Genomic DNA, 8,100 nt, shown 5'->3' with positions numbered 1-8,100 from the left:
GGTTTAAACACCACTAATCTAAACGAAAATATCTCATTAATTAGTTGCAAAAAAATTAACTATTAAAGATTTCATTGATTTTTAACTAAACCCCCTGAAAATTATAAGAAAATAAAATCACTCAATTTCTTTTTTAATATTTTCATCCCAATCATATGCGATATCACAGCCAACACGCGAATAGCGTGGCAATGCATGCTTTAAGCAACCGAAAGCAAGAAGCATACAATGCAGACCACGTGGTAACCTTGCGCGTGCATGAGTCCAACGCAGAGACCCTTACCTGACATTAAAATTGGCATTTGTGTCGTGCTTTCTTTGTCCGTTTTGTTTTCGTGACATATCCAATATTTTAAAGGATCATATTTTGTAATATCCGTTGAAATAAATAGGTAATATGATCCGGTCCAAAATCGACTCATTAACATTAATGGTTAATATGACTCGACTCATTACTCGTTAATGAAAATATATTTTAAATCAATAATAATCAAATGAAAAACATAATACTGAATTAGTATTTACATACCACGTTGTCACATAAATAACTTTAAAAATGGCTATTATTGTAGTAACGTTTTTTAGTAGTTCTTTTATTTAATGTAGAAGAGTGAAAAAATATAAAAGAAAATATAGACACTCATAACGACATGCCCTATAACTTTTGTGAAGATGTCAACTTCGAAATTCGCACTATAATCTCATAAACTATAGATTTAAATTTAACCGTTGATTGTCGTTTACATTTACGCTCCATTATTCTCTTTGAATTTCATTTTTTCAAATTTTCGTTATTGAAAACATGATATTTAAGCGGATGCATAAAGATGAAAGGTTCAAATCATAGATATCATGTTCAAATTTTTATGGTCAATGAAAAATATTGCTCGGAGTTTATAAAGTTTCTAGAAACTACATAACATCGACTTATATTTCAGTTAACATAAACATCAAAATGTGATATCAACGATCTGAACATATCATTTTTATGCATTATCTAAAAGATCATGTTTTAAAAAAAATAAAAAATCCAGTGAGAAGAATAGAGCGTAAATGACAAACAACGGTTAAATATAAATCTAGGGTAAATGGATTATGGTGCCAGATTTCGGAGTTGAGCCCTTCATAAAAGTTGTAAAACTTGTCCTTACAAGTGGTTGTGTGTGTGTGTGTGTGTGTGTACATATATTTTACATTTGCACACTTCCACACTAATTATTATGACTATTATTAATATGCACTCAAACAAAAAAAAAAATATTCATGAGGGTTTGGAGGGTTTTAAAAATTTAAACAAGGATGTAACTATTGTTTATGCATAGAAGATGCAATCATGAGTGTTTATATATTCTTTCACATTTTTCAACTTGTACATTAATTATTAAGAGTTTTTGTTTATTTCGAACTCCCCTAAAAGCAATATTCATGAGGGTTTGTAGTGTTTTAAAAATTCAAACGACGATGTACCCTTCGTCAAAGCATAGAGGTTGTGATCACGAGTATTTATATATTTTTTTTCCTCATTAATAATTTTCATACTTGTAAATGAATTATTATGAATTTTTTTTATGTGCTTTGGTATTTTTAAATTGCTTTGTATTTTTAATGTGCTTGGGGAATTTTTAATCTCACATAAAGGATATTAAGTACTATGGCTATTTTTGCTCAAAAAAAAGAAGTACTATGGCTATTGTAGTAACTAGTATGGTTTTTTTAGCAGTTTCAATTATCAAACTAACTTTTTTTTCTTAATGGGTTACCCGTTGTAAACCCGTTAAACGACCAGAATAGTTATTGTGTTGATCTTTAAAAGGTGACTCGATAATGACCAGAATAGTTATTGTGTTGACTCGAATCCCTGTTGGAAATGTGCCCTAAAACCAATCATATGATGATACTTTACGGACCTTTCACATGTTAAACTAATATAGTTTAATTTAAAGGGCAAAGATTATTGTTTGAAGCCGTCTCATATAAATGTTATATGCTTAAACTATAAGTCCAAGGAATATGTAATGAATGCAATCTAAAGAAGTTAGATTTATGAGACCATTCTCTTTCGTATACATATCCTAAACGTTCCTGATCATATGATTGCCAATTGGGCATTGACAGTCCGTTAAGATCAGTACATGCTATGTCTTCTCTTAGGGAGAGTGACTAGTCTCAAGTCATTGGTGTGACAGACACCAAGACAAGTACGTAGGTGCTTAATAGAAAATGAGTTCACTAAACGCGATCAATAAGGAGTTCTCATACTCATGTCACATGAGAACTCATGGTTGGGATAATGCAAAGTAGTCCCTTGACCTGAGGCATCATAGTTGTCTTGTGGTTAGGTCCTTGATCTTTGACTATGTTAAAGTCACTCCATCCGATGGTGTCCACGACATAGTTGGGGTTAAGTCACTTAGCCATGGAGGCAAGTGAATGCGCAACAAGGGATCTCTAACCTTCAAACTGTTTGAGGGAGAATACTTTATGATATGATTAAGAATCTCTGGCTAGAGTATGAATAAGATTTAGGAAGTCGTTCCAAATCACATTCAAGGTAATCATATAAGTAAATGAATCATATTGGATAGTAGACATGAATAAACTATCAAAGCAAACAATGTGGTCAAGAGTATTGTATTAGAGAAAGACTGTATTGCATTGTAATCCTAAACTGAATAGGTTCTCCACCTCTTCTGATTAGCTTAGGTAACCATGACATACTGCTAGGTGTCACTCATGGTTTATGGAAGCCCTAAACGTGTATAATCACTAAAGGGAGAATTGAAAGTAAGTTTCAATTCACAATCAATTTGAAAGAGTTCTAATCGCCCACTGCCTCGCTAAAAGGAACCTAATGGATCGTACATCATGTAAGGTAATGCTTGAAGGATTTGACGGAGATGAGTAAGGAAAATTAAATGGTTTAATTGTTTATGGTAAGAATTAATTAATATGTTAATTAATCAAACGAATAAGTTCGTTTTAAATCTTGAGTTAGTTTTGGGCGTTAAAGCCCAAATTGGGCTTCGAATCGTCAAGCCCATTAGCTTAAGTTGTATGACAACTTAACAAACAAAATTCAAGAAGCCCAAAACAGCCCAAAGGCTTGGGAAAACCGGCCATAGAGAGAGGAAGGGCTTTTTGGTCCAAAATGCATACAAAAGTTGAAAGCATAGAAGGGGTATCTTTGCTCCATCCTCATTAGGGTTTTCTAAGGATGAAAAGTGAAAAAAAAAAAAAACTCTCTCTCTTTTCTCTCTAGAATAGCTGGCCACAATGGGAGAGTTTACTAGCATCTAACACTTCCATGGCCACTCATCTTCTTCCTCAACCATCCTTGGTGTCGGAACTTAGAGGTCTCCAACTTTGGGGACTTTTGGAGAAACCAATTCTTCCATCCATATCTAAGAAGGCATGGAGCCAAGAACCAAGTTCCTCCATCCACATCCATGGAGCCAAGGAGTAAGGTGACAAGGGAAAGAAGGCCCTCACATGGGTGATTAACCTTTGCTAAGCAAAGAGGTGCTTCAAAGGTATAAAGTTTCTCAACTCACTTTGTTTTGAGTTGAGTCTTGGTTCACCCTTCTACTAGGCTTTGAATTTCATGGGTAATGTTTTGTTTTTGAGTGCATACAAGCATGATTCCGCCTTTAAATGTTAATTGCATGCCATAGATGTTGCTCAAATGAACATGTTTTTCACAAAATTTCCTTCAATCCCTTTATTTTATAAGAATGCTTTAATGTAGTGGCAAAATGGAATTATGTTTATATACTTGTGCTAGTGCAAGTTCGATCTTTATCAATTTACCTCCATCAAACAACAGAATATTTAGCCCGCTACCACTCTACAAAAAAATAATAAAAGGAGTTCCTCAAAACGCTTTGTAGCCAATTCATGAAACTTTGTATTTACTATCGAAATAGTCAATATTATAAATTACTCTGTAAAGATTATTTCTTACAAAAATCAATTAAAACTGAGATCATTTAGTCAATCAACTGCAGCAGATAAATAGTTTTTATTGTTTTTTTTCAGAATGAGTGCATGTGTTTTTATTCAATTCAATGATCAAATGACCTAATATTTTATTATTTTTCCTAGCTATGATTTTTACAGAATGATTTATAGTATTACAGTTCCAATTAGAAGCACAAAGTTCTGTAAACTAGGCATTGGGTATTTTGAGGAGGAACTCAAAGCACTGATAGGAGCATATTTATGTGACTTAGTTAGCTTGTTTTCTTGCGTTTTCGTAGTTAGTTTGTGTTTATTATAGTGATTGAAGCTATTTTTGTGTGTTTATAGGTCCAAATGACAAAGTTGGCAAGAAAGTGCATTTTGGAGCAGTTTTGGGCACTAAATGGATAGCACATGTATGGACCAAGGTGGATGGACGAATTTGAAGTTCAAAAGGCTAGGAATTTGATAAGGAGATGAAGAAATTAAATTTGAGACAAAGAAGATAAGGAATCAGCTCAAAAGAAGAAACATTATCTAAAACCTTATCCAACCTAACCTTATTTTATCTTATCCTATCCTAATCTTATCATGCCTTAGTTCAAGTTGCAAGGGGACCTAAATATCTATTTCTAGAAGCTAATTCTAGAAGCATTCCCTTCTAGAAGCCTTCCCTTCTAGAAGCCTTAATTTCTGCCACAAAGCACATTGTTTCTAGAAACCCTACAAAAGTGGCGCCTATTCCCTTCTAGAAGGCTTTTGCCTCGCCTTGCAAGCAATTCTAATTCCCTCCAACCCTTGCTGTTCCTCACCCAATTCCCCTTGGACTCTAATTTTGTTAGCCCTATTCCTTGTGGATTTGGGTTACGCAAATCCTTTTTAGAAATTAATTTGGCCAAACCCTTTTCTTGGTGGATATAAACCCTTGTTCCACACCTTTAGGCCCTAATCCTTAATTTTTGCTAAGTTCTAACCCTAATATGATTAACCCTAGCCCTTGCCATGCCTATATATATATATATATATATATATGTGTTTTTCAGCCAAAATTCATCACCACCCCCATACCATTCAGAAATACAATATGCCGCAACTCATACACCATTCTACATCATTCTACACCAACATACATCTTTGCCGCACCTTTTGGAGAAGAAGGAGATCCTTGTTGTGCCTTCCATTGATGAAGGAGGACCTTGTGCACAAGCCACCTGCATCCTTGGGAGTTCTAAGAGTTCTTTATTCCCTCGTTTTAGTTTCAATGTTTATTTCAATTGCTGTGAACATGTGTAACTAAGTTCTTATTAGTTAGTGGTGAATTCGAAGCCATGGACATATGTTTAATATGAATTGATTCCTTTCAGTTATTGTTTCGTAAAACATGGATGTGATTTACTTATCTATTTGATTGATAACTTATTCTTGTGTGTTAATTAAGGATGCATACTTAGTTTGCATACATGAATCTGATGCTAAATTATAAGGGACTTTCACATAATCGTTAGGAACTTATAATTACAAGTAGTGGAGATTGTTAGTCACAATCGTGTTAAGTAGATTCTTGGCAAAAGTATCATGCAGTTCATAGTTATAATTGCCTTGTCAATGCTTATGATTTCCATGGAACTTAATGATCTTTGAATGTATCTCTATCATGTTGTTCATATAGGGAACTTGAGAAGAATAATTTGGTTACGATGCATTGTCCCTCAAATCAATGAATTTAGGGAAATCTGAGAGTTAATTTGTGCATTCACGATTAATTTGGGGCATTGTCGCTCATGGTTTAAAGTAACAATACTAGAAATTGATTTATGTTGCATATGTTTATGTGTGGAGAAGGATCCTCTAACTTGCCTATTTCACCATTCAATTCATCCAATTTCATATTTAGTTTGCTTTAGTTTACAACCTGTTTAGTTTAATCAAATTCGTCTAGAGCCCCTTTCAATTAAGTGTCTTAGATTAGTTAAAAAGGTGTTTCAATCTGTCCAAATTAGTGTTTTCAGTCTTTTTAAGTTAGTTTTGCTGTTTTCAGTGTTTTAGGTCAGTTTAGAGTCTATAGAGTCTAGTCTTGTGTTTGTAAGTCTAGTTTAGCGTTTTAGAGTTTAATTTAAGTAGATTAGCAGCCCTAGTTAATCTCCAGTTTAGAACGATCCCTACTTGCTTAATACTACAATTACATATTCAATAGGGTTTAATTTGGGTGTTGGATTATTTCACATCAAATTTTGGCGCCGTTGCCGTGGATTAGCAAACTTGCTAATCCCTTGTTTATTTTTGTGTCTTCGTGTTTTCTTTAAAGTGAGTCCGTGTGTTTGTGTGTTTCTACCGTGCTTACTACTTGTTGCTGATTGTGTTTGTTTCTTCGTTTCAGGTACTAGTTTATGACTCGTAGTTCTCAACACATTAATGCAAACATCTTGGAGTTCGACGACAATTTTGAAAGAACTTTGAGACGAAAGAGGAAGCAACCAGAACCTAATCCACCTAGTTCAAGTTCAGAGACCGAATCTGAGTTTGAAGAACAAGAAGATGAGGAAGTCATGGCAGCGGACAATCGTACAATAAAAGAACTTTCAGCCTCGGAGTTGGCCAATGTTGCACCCCTTTGCATTCAATACCCCTTGGTTGCTCAAGGCAAGACCAATGAGTTCGAATTGAAGTCAAGCTTGTTGCATCATATTCCCAAATACCATGGGTTGTCCATGGAAGATCCAAACAAGCATCTGAAGAAGTTCGAAGTGGTTTGTTCGAGCACGACACCCATCAATGTCGTGGGAACATTTTGATGATGAAGGCATTTCCATTCTCTCTTTTGGAAAAGGCTAAAGATTGGCTATATGAATTAGCACCCTGAACGGTCACTTCTTGAGAAAGCATGAAGAGGGCATTTTTAAAGAAGTTTTTCCCCACTTCGAGAATCATTCTCTTGAGGAAGAAGATTAGTGGCATTCAACAAAGCCAAGGAGAGTCCTTTCCAGCATACTAGGAGCGTTTTAAGGCTCTTGTCGCCTCATGTCCTCAACATCAAATGAAAGAAACACTTCTACTTCAATACTTTTACGAATGACTTCTTCCAATTGAGCAACAAATGCTAGATGTTTCAGTATGAGGTGCATTGGTTGACAAAACACCAATGGCTACAAAGACCCTAATTGCCAACCGAGCGTTAAATGCACAATAATACGAAGGACTTGGACAAAGAGACCCCCCACGGCATCAAGTCAATGAGGTAAGTTCTATGTCTGACATTCAATCACAATTAACTAACCTCACTTCTGTTATATCTCAGATGGCCGAAGGGATGAAGATACAAGAATCAAGTGTTTGTGGCGTGTGTTCTATGCAAGGACATCTTAATGACCAATGCCCTCAATTGATTGAGAATGGAGGGTGGGAATCTGCCAATGCCGTGGGTTTTGGGAGCCAAAATCAGCCACAAAACGATCCATACTCCAACACTTACAATCCGAGGTGGAAAAATCATCCAAATTTCAAATGGAAAGAGCAACAACAACTTGCCCAACAAGGGGGATTTCGACAAACACCACCTGGAATGTTTCAAAGGCCATACGCACCACCACAAGTCCTATCACAATCTGCCCAACAAAATTCAGGTTCGAAATTAGATAATGATACACTTCTTCAATTACTAACTTCACTTACGCAGGGCTAACAAAATCAAGCTAAGGAGATGAGTGAAGTGAAGAAACAAATAGGGCAGATTTATGAGTTTATGGGGCAGTTTTGTGAAGAATGAAAACTCCCTAGTTCAACCATTATGAATCCGAAGGGAGGCTTCGAATCCGCTAAAGCCATCACGTTGAGAAGCAGAAAAGAGGTGGGAATCAATCCAAATACGTCCAAACCAAGTCAAAAAGATGACGAAAAGTTGCTGATTGAAGAGGAGGAATTGGACAAAGCCACGGCAAGGAAAGAAGTACCATTGCCGCAGCCACCTAGTGCAACTAAACCGTCCAATTCAGGTAAAGGTGATGTAATTTTGACCCATTCTAACCCTATTCCACCTAATGCACCTTTCTCAAGCAGATTCATACAATCAAAGAAGGAAGAGAATGAGAAGGACATTCTTGAGACGTTTAGGAAGGTGCAAGTGAATATTCCACTCCTTGATGCAAT

This window comes from Malus sylvestris, chromosome 6 (assembly GCF_916048215.2).
Source record: "Malus sylvestris chromosome 6, drMalSylv7.2, whole genome shotgun sequence".
Taxonomy (NCBI): Eukaryota; Viridiplantae; Streptophyta; class Magnoliopsida; order Rosales; family Rosaceae; genus Malus; species Malus sylvestris.
Note: the sequence above shows the minus strand (reverse complement) of the source record.